General features: G+C 44.2%; 1 protein-coding gene and 1 pseudogene across 5 annotated transcripts in view; one reads left to right on the top strand and one right to left on the bottom strand.

Annotated features, from left to right (window-relative positions):
- LOC139361100 (SH3 domain and tetratricopeptide repeat-containing protein 1-like) overlaps nt 1-15,208 on the top strand; it is a 131,284-nt gene that overhangs the window by 57,944 nt on the left and 58,132 nt on the right. The window lies entirely within an intron of this gene.
- Nucleotides 232-7,765, bottom strand: LOC139361093 (protein FAM90A5-like; annotated as a pseudogene).

Raw genomic sequence — 15,208 nt, 5'->3', positions numbered from 1 at the left:
GGGTTTCCGGAGAGCCCTGCGAACTACAATGTCCCTCACCAGAATTCAATGAAGCAGAGTCTCTGCATGTGGTCTCTGCCTGGCCTGGGCTCCAACATCCACAGAAGCACCACAGCTGGGGAGCTTGGGAGTCACCACACACAGTCTGCTCTCTGCTCTGTGCTCCTCAGTCCCACGGTCCCGTCCAAGCCATGGGAGCTGGAAGGCACGGAGCCCCTGCCACCTGCAGTCTCACTCCAGGTCAGAATCGCTGTCCTCTGAGGAGGAGGAAACCTGAAGGTCTTCATAGAGGACACTCAGGGGGACAGGAACACAGGGAGCCTCAGACTTCTCTGAGACTTGAGGGCTGTGAGCTAGGAAGGCTCCCGGCTTCTCAGGAGAGGGAAACTAGGGAGCTGTCAGGAGGCTGGAGCTCCACCATCCATTTTCCAGTCTCCGGATGAGCATTATGAGAGGCTGGGCCCCATCGTGGCTGGCCACTGGGTGATTGGACATGGTGCAGGCCTGGGCAGTAGGCAGGCAAGGTCTGCTGTGCACAGGCTGCCGGTCACTGCTGGGCACCTGGGCGGATGTCCTCCTGCTCATCTGGGGCGACGGACTTGGTCTGAGCTCCGTTGCAGCTGGCGGAGGTTGGAGAGTCTCAGGGGTCCCCAGCTCACCTCCTTGGATGGCATTTTCGGGCATCTGGAAGGGACCCATTCTCGGTTTCTTGGGGAAGTTCAGGCAAGCCTGAGTCGGAGGCTGGGCAGGTCTCTTGGCTCTTGGCCTGAAACTGAGATTGGAGCCGAGGCCCAAGCTGTGTGTGTCGGCTGGTGGGCAGGGCTGTGAGGTCACCGCAGGACGTTTGTCTTGTGCCTGGGGGCTGATGACCTGGATCAGGCCGTGGGGCTTGGAGGCAGCCTGGGGAGCTTCTGGGCAGCCACCCTGAGGCCTGCTGTGTGTCGGCTTCACCACAACGAGAGGCTGCGGGCCCTGCTGCCTGACTCCAGGCTGAGGGATGTCGGCCACTGCCCCGTCTGTGGTTCCTTTGGTCGGAGACTTGCCGAGGAGCTCGGACTGGCTTTTCTGAGGGGAGACAGTGAAACCAAGAGGGATACCGTGTCAGACATTTTGGTAGCTGAGCCATCAGTGAGGGCAGGGTCCACGCCTGGCCTCTTATTGGTTGTGTGGACCGGCATTGGCCTGCTTGCAACCTGAAAGAAAGGAGACCACACAGGTTAGAAGTTCCTCAGCATTGAGCCAACATGGAAATCAACCACATCCAAAGACAAGGTGCACACAGCAGGAAATTCTTAATACGGTATGGCCAGGCGGTCCTTGGAAGTAGGGACAGATCCTCAACGTGAGTGCTGATCGGGACAAGACCCATGAAAAATGTGCACTCTCGAGCTATGATCTAAGAATACCATTTTTCTAAAGACTGTGTCTTGGGCATTAACTGGATCAAAGCGCCTCCACTCAGCCTTCCATGAAGTGGGACGGACTAATGCCCTTCTGAAGGCAGGTTGGTGGCTCAAGGGCTCCCAGGACGTCTTTTCTGAAAACATGCACGATCCTGGGGTTAGCCTCTTCCAGGTTTGGGGCCTCTGAGGGACTAATTTCCTCATGCCGCTAGGAAGATGTTGTTGGCGGGCTTGCCATCACTGCACAAAAAGAAAGCAACAGGAAATACGGCATCTTCAGATGCCTTCACCTGGAATCAAATGGATCTGGAAGGATCGTGGAGTCCCTGACCCCAAGAAGGCAGGGAAGAGGGGTTCGCCGATCCCCTCACACACACGGGAACCTGAAAGGAAATCAACCAGGGTGACCTAGAGGAGAAAAAGACCAGGGGCCCTGAGTGACACTTACCCTCAGATAATCACGTGATTCCATGGATTCTTTTCGATTTGGCAGCGGCTTCTCTGGGGTTTCCCAGAAAAGCTGTGGAAGAGAGCCTTCCTCTGCGGGTCTTGTTGCCTGCAGAAGAGAAAAAGTTCAGGCCATGCACCCGGTTTTCTCCAGGAGACAGGAAGAACCCAGTCTCTGGCCCAGTCCCATTCTGTATTTTGTCATAAATCAATGGAAGTGTTGTGCCCTTTCCACCTCTGCACCTTCCCTCATGTTCCAACCTTCCCATCCTCCCGGTTGCCTTCTAGGCTTCTCAAGTAAGGACCGGCATTTGGATTCCATTCCTTTTTCCCCTGTCATGAGGAACCTGCACGAAGCTTCCCCACCTGACATTGTCCTCCCTCCGCTCGATATTAGGAACAAGTCTGTTAATTAGTAATATTATTAAATATAATAAAAATTAATAGTAATCATCGATAATAATAATCACAATAAAGATAGTAAAAATTAATACTGGTTAAAAATGTTAACGATTAGCGTTAATAATTAATAGCAATATCACTATTAATATTTAAATAATGATATCAGCAATTGTTTCTTAAGTCAATTCAGTGATGTTGGTTATAAAATAATGATTAATATCATGAACTACTAGCATTGCTAAATGACATTAATATTAATAATTAATTTTAAGTGTGCATAATCATATGTTTAAAATAATTATCCATAATTAATAATGGTATCCTATTTATTAATAGTGTCATCGATAATTATTAAAATCCATCACTGATGTTTAATAATTAATCATATTATTACTCCTAATACCGCAAGGTGTGTACGCCTACCTGTGATGTCGTTCCTAATATCCAGGGAGGGAGAGCATGGTTTTAGTTTTAATATCGCAATAAGTGTACACTCACCCTGTGACAGGGATCCTAATATCCAGTGTGGTAGAGTATTACATGACTCCCAACATAGCAATGAATAGAGAGCCACCCGGTGATATAGCTCCTAATATTCACAGAAGATGTGTATGATATTACTCCCAATATCGCAGGGAGGGTACAGCTCTTCTGATTCCTAATATCTGGAGGGGGAGAGGATGATAATTCCAGTGTCACAGGCTGTGTTCACTGGCCCTGTGACATTGTTATTAATATCTTGGAAGGGAGAGGATATTACTCCCAATGTAGCAGGGGGTGTACATCCACCCTGTGATATTCTTCTTTATATTCCAAGGCCGAGAGGTTGATATTACTCCTAGTATCACAGACACTGTACACCACCGTGTTTTTAATCCCTGTGATATTGGGAGTAGTGTCATCCTGTCCTGGGTGGAAATTAGGAACAGTATCACCGGGGGCGTGTACACTCCCTGCGATATTGAAAGCAATATCATCCTCTTCCCTCCTGGATCATGGGAACAACATCACTGGGGGGTGTACACTTTCTGCGATATTGGGAGTAATATCATCTTCTGTGCCTTGGATTATTAAGGACAGTATCACGGGGGCCTGTGTACATCTTCTGCAATATTGGGAATAATATTATCCTCTCTCCCCCTGCATATTAGGAAAGATATCACAGAGTGGGTGTTCACCTCCTTCGATATGGGGATTAAAACCATCTTCTCCCGTTCTGGATATCAGCAAGAGTATCACATGGGGGTGTACAGTGTCTGCCATACTGGGAGTAATATCAACCTCTCGGCCTTGGAATATTAAGAAGAATATCACAGGGTGGATGTTCACCCCCTGCCATATTGGAAGTAATATCAGTCTCTCCCCTCCATGGATATTAGGAACAATATCCCAGGCTGGGTGTACGCCTCCTGCTCTACGGGGAGTAATATCATCCTCTCCCTTCCAGGATATAAATAACAATATCACAGGGCGGGTGAACACAGTCTGCGATACTGGAATTATTATCATCCTCTCCCCCTCTGGATACTAGGAACCATATCACAGAAGAACTGTATCCTCCCTGCGATATTGGGAGTAATATCATATGCTTCTTCCGTGAATATTAGGAGCAATATCACTGGGTGGCTTTCCATTCATTGTTATGTTGGGAGTCATGTCATACTTTACCCGCTAGATATTAGCGTCAGTGGCACAGGGTGAGTGCACACCTACTGTGATATTAAAACTAAAATCATGCTCTCCGTCCCTGGATATTAGGAACAACATCACAGGTAGGTGTACACCCCCTGTGGTATTAGGAGTAATAATATGATTAATTATTAAACATCTATGTCGATTTTAATAATTATCAATGACATTAATAGGATACCATTATTAATTACTGATAATTATTTTAAATATATGATTATGCATGCTTGAAAATAATTAGTAATATTAATGTCATTTAACAATATTAGTTCTTAATATTAATTATTATTTTATTACGAACATCACTTAGTATTGATTTAAGTAACATTAATTGCTGATATCATTATTTTATTATTAATAGGGATATTATGATTAATTGTTATACTAATTGTTAACATTTTTTACCAGTATTAATTTATACTATCTTTATTGTGATTATTAATATCGATGATTGCTATTAATTTTTATTATATTTATTAATATTAATAGTTAATAGACTTGTTCCTGATATCCAGCTGGGAGAGGATGATATTACTCCCAATATCGAAGAAAGTGTACACCCCTCTATGATGTTATTCCTAATAGTCAGGGGGTAGAGGATGACATTATTGAAACTATCGCAGTGGGTGTCCATCCCTTCGGTCATCTTGTTCCTTATATCCTGAGTGGGAGAGGATGATATGACTCCGAATATCACAAGAAGTGTACAACCGCCTGTAATATAGTTCCTAACATCTAGGTGGGGAGAGGATGATATTACTGCCCATATTGCATGAGTTGTAAAACCCCTTCGATATTTTGCCTACGATCCTGAGGGGAGAGGATGATATTACTCCCAATATCGAAGAAGGTGTACAACCCCCTGTGACACTATGCCCAATATCCACTTTGGGAGACGATGACATTACGTCCAATATTGCAGGGGATGTACACCCACCTTGGGATATTGTTCCTTATATTGAAAGGGGGAGAAGATGCTATTGCTCCCAATAATGGAGGGGCTCGGGCTGTACACCCCTCCTTTGTTATTGTTCTTAATATCCTAGGGAAAAGAGGATGATACTACACCCAATATCGCAGGGGGTGTACACCCACCCGGTGATATTGTTCTTAATGTACTCCACCTCCCTCCACCAGGGATATCGTTTCTAATATCCAGGGGAAGAGAGGATAACATTATGCCCAATATCGCAGGGGAGTATACACACCCTCTGTGATGTTGTTCCTAGTATCCAAAAATAGAAACGATGATGTTCTGGCCATATCGCAGGGGGTGTACACCCTTCTGTGATATTGTTTTTGACATTCAGTCGGGGAGAGGATAACATGGATCCCAATATTGCAGAAGGTGTACAGACCCCTGTGATGTGGTTCCTAACGTACAGGGGAAAGTGAAGAATATTGCTCTCAATATTGCAGGGGGTGTAACCACCCTGCCCCCCGTATATTATTCCTAATATGCAGCGAGGTGGAGGCTGAGAGTACTACCAATATCCCAGAAGGTGCACACACACCTGTGATGTAGTTCCTAATATCTAGCGGGAAAGAGGCTGATTTTACTTTCGATATCGTAGTGGGTGTACACCGTCCCCAACCCCGGGGTATCATTCCTAATATCCAGGCAGGAAGAAGATGACATGGCTGACAATATCGAAGGGGGTGGACACCTCTTCTGTGATATGGTTCCTGATATCCAGGGGGTGAGTGGATGATAGTACTCCCAATAAAGTAGGAACCGTACAGCCACTCTGGGATTTTGTCCTTAATAACCACAGGGGAGAGGTGACATTACTACCAATATTGCAAGGGTTGTACACCCTCCTGTGATATTGTTTCTCATATCCAGGAAAGGAGAAGATGGTATTAGTACCAATATTGAAGGGATGGACAGCCCCCATGGGATATTGTTCTAAAGATACAGGTTGAAAGAGGATGAGATTCCATCCAATATAACAAGGTGTGTACACCCCACCTGTGATATGAGTCGTAAAACCTAGAAGAAGAGAGAATGACATTGCTTCCAAAAACACACGGGTTGTACACCCACCCTGTGATATTGTTCCTGTCATCTAAAGGAAGAGATGATGATACTACTCCCACTACCGGAGAAGGTACACACCCCCCTGTGATATTGTTCCTCATAACTTGTGGGGAAGAGCATGATATTGCTTCCAGTATGACAGTGGCTTGACACCCAGTCTGGGTGTCAAGTAGGTAAAGTATGATGTTCCTGCCAAGAGAGTAGTGGCTGTACAGCCACCCTGTGATATTTCTCCAAATATTCAGGGAAACACAGAACGACATTATCCCAAATCTCCGAAAAAGTGTACACCCATTGTGTGATATGGTTCCTAATATCTGGAGGTGCAGAGGATGGTATTCATTCTCCGATCGCAGGCTGTTTACACACAACCTGGGAAATTGCTCCTAATATCCTGAACAAAAGAGACTACTAATAATGGACACACATTGCAGGGGGGAGTAATTGGCTATTACGATCCATATCGCAGGGGGTGAGGCACTCCCCGCGATATGGGGAGTAATGGCAACCCTCTTTACCCCCTGGCTATTACGACCCACATCGCAGGGCAGTTCAGGACACCAGCCCTGCCCCAACCTTGACCCAGACATTGGGTGTCATGGGACCACCTCAGAGTGGGTGGCAGCTCAGCTCTAAGGTATCCCTGCTGCCAAAGACCAACTGTTCCTGCTAGTTTGAATCTGGCCACAGGGTCTCTGTTGGTGAGACAGATGACCATGAGGCAGACACCCTGAAATCTAGCACGACAGAGCTCAATGCCCCCATGAGAGTCACCATAGCACGCAGACTTTGCAGACATACTAGCGAAGGCCACAGCAGGCCCTGAGTGAGGAACAAGCTGACCAAGATCCTGGGGTTCTGCCACACAGCCCTCAAACCAGGGACTGGAAACTGTTTCCCTAAAGAGCCAAGAGTCAGTATTTTCAGGTTTGCCAACTGATCTTTGCCTCAAGAATGCAAATCTGCCATGGCTACACCACAGCAGCCTTCTGCAGGTGGCCTGTGAAGAGATGGGCATAACTGCACCCCCATAAAACTTTACTTATGGACATGGAAACTTCTCAGGGTCATGAAGTGTTATTTTTTATTTGTTGAACCATTTGGAAATGTAAAATCCATTCTTGATTCACAGGCCGCAAGAGCAGGCAGGGACAGGCTACCCCTGGCCGACCTCTGGAATGAGCTTAGAGAAGGAAATGACAGGCTGGACCAGCGCAGCCTCCTCACAGCGGATTCACTGCAGGAGGGTCCTTCGTAGCAACCACTTCTCATCCTTCATCTTGGCTTCAAGTGCAGTTCAGGTGGAGAAAGAGAGGACAGAACCGGCCTCAGCAACAAGAAGGAAGGAGATGCAGGGTCAAGCAGCCATGTGAATCCATCACACACTCAACATTCACACCAAGTGGAGCACAGGCAAGACCAGCCCGGGGGGGGGGGGGCAACGTAGAGGCTCTCTGGGGTGGGGGCCCTCTGGGTGGGCAAGATTCTCTACCTAAAACTCACATAGAAGATCTACACACCAGTAGTTACAGGAAACACACACTAAGAAAAAGGCCAAAATAAAAATAGGACACCAAGTTTGGCCAACCGGGTCTCACAAGCCAATAGGCAAGAAAGCCCAGGAGGGCCCACCAGAGGAGCTGGGGGTGCGTTCCTGCCTGCAGGGGGCCTGGGACACCTCATTCCCACAGATGAGGACCCAAGCTTTGGGGAGGAAGCTGTCAGAGTCACCAGTGAGCTGTTCAGAGCTGGAGCCGCAGAGCAGGTGAGGAGCCCTGGCCATGTCCCTGTGTGTGCATTGGGGGCCGATGCAAACAGTGGACCGCGGGCCCTCCTCCTGCCCAGAGGATGCTCAGCTCCCAAGGGACCACCAAGGCCTGGAACCCAGGGACACACCACCTGACCCTCATGCCCAGGCCTCCTGGACCAGGCAATGTCCAGTACAAGCAGGCAGTCTGGGCTTGGGGCCAGGACACGGGTGGATGGTCCTGCTAGTCAGGCCTCCTTCTCCCTACCAGCTGGGCTGGTTGCACTGTAGTTTTGGTTCTGGCAACATATTGCTGCCCACTTTGGCCACACTAGTCCCTGGCTCCCTGGCTAGGCCCAGTGCTGTCCAAACTACCTACACAGGCCCCACACACCCAGTACCCACCAGTCTCCTGTCAGCCAGGAGGACCCATGCTCATCCCCTGAAGTTTCTGTGGGAGCCTGCATCCCACAGGGACCCACAGTTCAGAGCCAACCTCCATGGGGGCCTCTTGGTTGTGGTGTCAGGGGTGGGGGGAAGTTGACCTCCAGCCCTCCCATCCTGGCCACTGTGTTTTGTGGGGATCATTCAGTCCTGGGAGCTTCCTAGGGACCCCAGAAGGAAGAGAACAGGGTGGTCATGGCAGCCTCAGCCCCAGGCTCTGGGCCAGAAGTTGATAATGACCAACTGAGAGCAACCACTGAATTCGATCCTCTTACAGCTACAAGAGAAGTTGGCGAAGAACTGAATGTCGACCATTCTATGGTCATCCGGCATTTGAAGCCAATTGGAAAGCTGAAAAATCTTGATAAGTGGGTGCCTTATGAGCTGACCAAATATTTTATAAATCATCCTTTTGAAGTGTCATCTTCTCTTATTCTATGAAACAACAATGAACTATTTGTTGATCAGATTGTGATATGCCATGAAAAGTGGATTTCACACAATAGCCAGCTCAGTGGTTGGACTGAGAAGAAGCTCCAAACCACTTCCCAAAGTCAAACTTGCACCAAAAAGAGGTCACGGTCACTGTTTGGTGGTCAGCTGCCGGTCTTCTGATCCACTACAGTTTTTGAATCCTGGTGAAATCATTACATCTGAGAAGTATGCCGAGTTAATCGATGAGATGCATGGAAAACTGCAGCACCTGGAGCTGGCACTGGTCAACATGAAGGGCCCAGTTCTCCACAACGCGTGACCACATGTCATACAACCAGGGCTTCAAAAGTTGAATAAACTGGGCTATGAAGTTTTGTCTCATCTGCCATATTCATCTGACCTCTCGCCAACCAACTACCACTTCTTTAAGCATCTTGACAACTTTTTGCAGGGAAAACACTTACACAACCAGCAGGATGCAGAAAATGCTTTCCAAGAGTTCATCGAACCCTGAAAGCATGGAATAAACAAGTTTATTTCTCATTGGCAAAAATGTGCTCAATGTAATGGTTTCTTTTCTTTTCTTTTTTTTTTTAAGACAGAGTCTCACTCTGTCGCCCAGGCCAGAGTGCAAAGGTGCAGGATTTCACCATGTTGGTCAGGCTGGTCTCAAACTCCTGACCTCTCTTTCTTTCTTTAGCTCTTGAGAACAATGTCACATGGTGGGGGAGAAACGCCCTGCACTATTGGGAGTAATATCATTCTCTCTTATTCTGGATAGTAGGAACAATATCACAGAGAGATCAGACTGTTATATATATATTTCTTGAGACAGAGTCTCGCTCTGTAGCCCACGCTGGAGTGCAGTGACAGGATCTCATTTCACTGCAACCTCCACCTCCCGGTACCGGTTCAAGCAATTCTCCTGCCTCAGCTTCCGGAATAGCTGAGATTACAGGCATGCACCACCATGCCCAGCTAATGTGGTTTTTTGTTTTGTTTTGTTTTGGTTTTTTTTTTGAGATGGAATCTTGCTCTGTCACCCATGCTGGAGTGCAGTGGCACGATCTCAACTCACTGCAATTTCCACCTCCTGGGTTCCAGCTAGTCTCCTGCCTCAGCCTCCTGAGTACCTGGGATTACAGGCACCTGCCACCAAGCCCGGCTACTTTTTGTATTTTTAGTAGAGACGGGGTTTCACCGTGTTAGCCAGAATGATCTCGATCTCCTGACCTCATGATTCGCCTGCCTCAGCCTCCATAAGTGCTGGGATTACGGGTGTGATCCACCCACGCGGCCGAGGATATTCCTTTGTTCCTACAGGAGTATGTGATTGGTTTGTCTATTGGCTGGTAGGGAACTGAATCATGTGACACTGACTGGTAAGACTGTAATACTCTAAAATACAATATATAAACTATCATATCATAATAGTGCAATACTATCTACTACAATACCAAAGGGATCGAAGAAAAGCCCAACGCTATCATATGTGACTGAGAGATTGAATGCTTCCTCCCTCAGATTGGTTACAACATATTGTCCTATCACAGTCCTCTCTCCTTCATTCAAAGTGAATGATCCAAATAATAGAAATAATAAAGAATAAAGGACAACAAATGCAAAGAACTCACGAGATGATACTCTATGGTAAAATTTATGTACTTGGGAATTAATACCAACTCATTATTAGCAAAAAATAAACATCTTTACATCAAGAGTAGTTTTTCCTTTAATAAAGAAAGGTGGAATGTGTATAATGAACAAGGGATAATCAAAATTTGCCAAATGAGGCTAGTAAGACAATCCCAACAATTCACAATCATTATTCACTGGTCCATTAATCACAGGACAATACATACAAATGAAACTTACCTGACTGGGCGCAGTGGCTCATGTCTGTAATCCCAGCACGTTGGGAGGCCGAGGTGGACAAATCATGAGGCCAGGAGTTCAAGACCAGCCTAACCAACATGGCGAAACCCTGTCTCTACTAAAAATACAAAGAATTAGCTGGACGTAATGGTGGGTACCTGTAGTCCCAGCTACTCAGGAGGCTGAGGCAGGAGAATCACTTAAACCCAGGAGGCAGAGGTTGCAGTCAGCTGAGATTGCACCACTGCACTCCAGGCTGGGCAACAGAGTGAGACTCCATCTCAAAAAAAGATAATAATGAAATAAAAAAATTAAACTTACCTACATATTAGAAAAACATTAAAATTCAACCATGAATCCAGCACATTATCAAATGAATAGACAAAAATTCTACCAACAAACTGAATATCATTATCTATGAAACTCAAGTACTACTGCTTAAAGAGCATTTACAGAACTCTCACCTCAAGGTTTCCCTGCAAAACAAGGTGAAATGCATACTCAAGACTCTTTAAGAATGAGCCACTGATAAAAACAATATACTTGTAACTTGTGTAACATTTCATACATTTTTTTCAAGCACTGCACCATAATTAATTTGCATCAGGCTTTCAAATTAGAAAAGCTTCACTTATAGAACTTCTTTCCCTTGGGAGTTTTCACATGACTTTTCAAGTAAATGTTAAAATTGAAAATATTCTTGCAGTTTCTAAACTATTAGAGTTTTAATCCTGTGTATGTTCTTGTATTTACAAGGTCCAGGGAGCTACAGTATGCATTTTCATCTGTCCTCGAGTGGGTATGAGAGAAATGAAACATTTGCACATTCTGGACATTCATAGGGTTTTTCTCAGGAATGAGCTGATGTCTTCAAATGGAACTAACACAACTGAAGGCCTTACCACAAATTTAGATTCAAAAGGCTTTTCTCCACTCTGAGTCCTCCCAAATCTTCAAAAACAGGAAAATCTGAAGGCTTGACCACATTTCCTACATTCTTAAGGTTTCTGTGCAGTGTGAGCCTTTTCATGTTTATGAGGGAATGGGAAAGAGTAAATGCTTTACCACATTTCTTACATTCAAGGGGCTTTATTTATTTATTTATTTTCTTTAATCTTGAGATGGAGTCTCACTCTGTTGCCAGGCTGGAGTGCAGTGGCACAATCTCGGCTCCCTGCAACCTCCGCCTCCTAGGTTCAAGCGATTCTCCTGTCTCAGCCTCCTGAGTAGCTGGGATTACAACCATATGCTACCACACCCAGCTAATTTTTGTATTTTTAGTAGAGACGAGGTTTCACCATGTTGGCCAGGGTGGTCTTGATCTCCCGACCTCATGAACTGCATGCACAGGGCTTACCCCCAACCCCCCATGGCTTTTTATGTCCTTGAAAAAGAACTAAGACAACTGAAATGTGCCACCATGCCCAGTTAATTATTTTCTTTTTTTTTTTTTTTTGAGACGGAGTCTCACTCTGTCGCCCAGGCTGGCATACAGTGGTGAGATCTCGGCTCACTGCAAGCTCTGCCTCCCAGGTTCACACCCTTCTCCCTCAGCCTCCCGAGTAGCTGGTGTGAGCCAGCGTGCCCAGCATTATTTTATTTTTTCTAGAGACAGGGTTTCACCATGTTGCCCAGGTTGTTTCACATTGTTTTAATCTGGGCTGGTTATGAACTCCTGGGCTCAAGCAATACACACTCCTTGGCCTCCCAAAGTGCTGGGATTATAGGCTGAGTCACTACACCCAGCTTCTATATCATGACTTCTTTCATGGGGAGTAAGATGACTGGAACGAGTGTAGCCTTTACCACATCTCTTACATTCACAGGGTTTTTCTCCAGTATGAATTCTTTCGTGGAGGTGAAGGGAACTGAGACGACTGAAGGCTTGGTCACATTGTTTACATTCATAGGCTTTCTCTCCAGTATGAGCACTTCTATGGTTACAAAGGGAACTCAAATGACTAAAGGCTTTGCCACATTGTTTACATTCGTAGGGTCTCTCTCCAGTATGAATGCTTCCATGGTCACGAAGGGAAGTGGAACAGCCGAAAGCTTTATCACATTTGGTACATTTATAGGGTCTTTCTCCAGTGTGAGTCCTTTCACGCGTCTTAAAATAACAAGAAAATCTGAATGTTTTCCCACATTCCTTACATTCGTAGAGTTTCTCTCCAGTGTGAGTTCGTTCATGTATTAGACAAGAACCGGAAACAGTGAACGCTTTACCACATTGTTTACATTTATAGGGTTTTTCTTCTGTGTGAGTTCTCTGATGTCTTTCAACTGAATTGAGAAAATAAAAAGCTTTCCCACATATCGTACATTTATAACTGGATTTCCACTGTGCATTATCATGTGTCTTCTAACACCTGGAACAGAAACGAAGAGTTTCCCACACTGTTCACATTTATATTGCTTCTCTCCATATGGTTTGTATCCTGAGTGAGCTAGGATGTGCCTATTAAGGAGAGAATGATGTACAAAGACTTTTCCACAAACACTGCGTTCACATTGTTTTCATCCAGGAGAAATGTTCTCATTCAGATCAAGCTTTGGAATTTGGCTGACAACTTGTCCATACTGACTACCTTCTCTGTACCACATGATTTCTGTAAAAAAATGAAAAGCACATTATTATTGGTTGGTTTAATAACTTTCTACTTATTAATAGGTCTTGGACTTACACTGCTACCAATACCAAGAAAATGCATTATTATTATTATTATTTTTGCCATGATTGAATTATTTGAAAGTAAATGGGTTACTACTGAAAACACAGCTACCACCTGCATGGCTATGACCAAATTAGTAACATTCATATACACAATTTTGTAGTGCTATTTTCAATTAAACTGTTTTCCAAACACTGACTGCTACACTGAAGTACATTACATTTCGGGTGAAATTTTTCTAAAAAAAAAAAAAATTTCGAGTGACTCTTATTTGCTTTGATTGCTTCTTTTTAAGTTCATGACTTGCTAAGATTCCTTCAGAGGACTTTATTTCCTCTTCTCAGTGCAAATTATCTTATATCTTTCCCAGGTTTTTCAAAATGATCTTCAATATTCTGGTCTTTCCATTTGTTTCCTAAAATGCAGACCCACAAAATTATCATGAATTATTACAAACTATAGAAACATTACTAGATTTCATGTTCATTGTACACAGTGCCCATGCCTGATTTCTTCACCAAATCATTCCCTTGCCACATTCCAAATCACAAATAGCACTGATGATAGGGAAATACTTCTGTAATTAAGTGAAATGTGTTGTCATTCTCACCTACAGAAGCCAGGTTCCTGCAGGTTTCCTGCATCACTTCTCTCTAGAGATTCTTTTGAGAATCTCAATCTATAAGCTGTTTACATGATTCTAAAATTTCCAAGCATTTTTTCTATGACTTGATTGTCACAACTCTTACTCTGTTCACACATACTCCCTCCCACGCAGCAGTACTAATGCTGGAATTGAACTATTCAGAAAGGCAACAGCAAAGTAGAAACACCCATCTCATTAGAGAATCCAGGGAGTAAGATGTGCTGCTAGGAGTTACCTTTTAACTTCACTTTGTACATTTCTAGTATCTGTCATAATAAAGTCCTACCTGATGTGCATAAGGGAGTTAATATTATCAGTCCTGAGACTACTTATTCTTGAAAACGCCTGCTCACAAAGCTCCATCTTTGTTTGTATTAGTAACTTACATATTGAAAGGGATTCCACCAACCCAAGGAATAAGAATGACCCACTGCATCTAAATGGCTTATGCAATATATTTGCCAAAACTTTTTCTGCTGAAGGTCTGTTATTTTGTGTCACTGCAGTGGTGCTTAGGGAACCTGACACCAAAACACAGTCTGAACATTAAGTGTTCAATGAGTTTCCCTGGTAGACAATATTTTACATGTGCTGTCACTTGTTAACTGGGGAGTTGAGCCCATTCCATGTGATTACACCAAGAGACAGTAGGCTTATTAAATTTAATTGAGTAGTAAATAAAACCAATAATTGATATTTTACAACACTAATACAACAATTTTTAAAATTTCTATTGCACAATGTCAAGGCAGAAAGGAATAAGAGGAAATACGACACATGGTTTTAAAAGTACATTAATGTCACCACTTCCAGATGCTATTCCTATGAAATCACATAAATTCCCAAATCAGGGTTTTTTTAGGCGAGAAAAACTACTTTTTCATACGTAGTAAAAATGACAAATGTCTAATGCTTTTTCGTCATCTAAAAAAAGAGTGATGGCTTGTCTAACATACTTCTAAGATTTTCAAACAAAAATGCTCAGGACAGCACAGTATTAGCAGAGAGATGAGCAAACAGCCCATAGGGAAAAAAAGTCTTAATGACCCAGCATTTACATGGAAAGTTGAGGAATGATACAGTAGGCACTGTAGAATAGAAAAAGAAATCACATGCACTTTAACATATGAGGCAAACCAGGCTGGCATCTACTTGGGAAAATGCATTGCGTTCTTCTCTATTCCATGATCCATAATCAACTTATTATATATTCAAATATGAAAGATAAAACCAGAACACTTTCAGAAGTCACAGGAAGATTTTTTTAAATGAAGGATTAGGCAGAATTTATTTTATGTAAGAAAACAGTGATAAAGGAACAGACAAACTCAAACATATTAAAATTTAGGGAACAAAAAGAAAATAGAGTGGGCCGGGCATGGTGACTCATTCCTGTAATCCCAGCAC

Source organism: Macaca nemestrina (assembly GCF_043159975.1).
Source record: "Macaca nemestrina isolate mMacNem1 chromosome 8 unlocalized genomic scaffold, mMacNem.hap1 SUPER_8_unloc_2, whole genome shotgun sequence".
NCBI lineage: Eukaryota > Metazoa > Chordata > Mammalia > Primates > Cercopithecidae > Macaca > Macaca nemestrina.
Note: the sequence above shows the minus strand (reverse complement) of the source record. Positions and strands in the feature narration are given on the sequence as shown.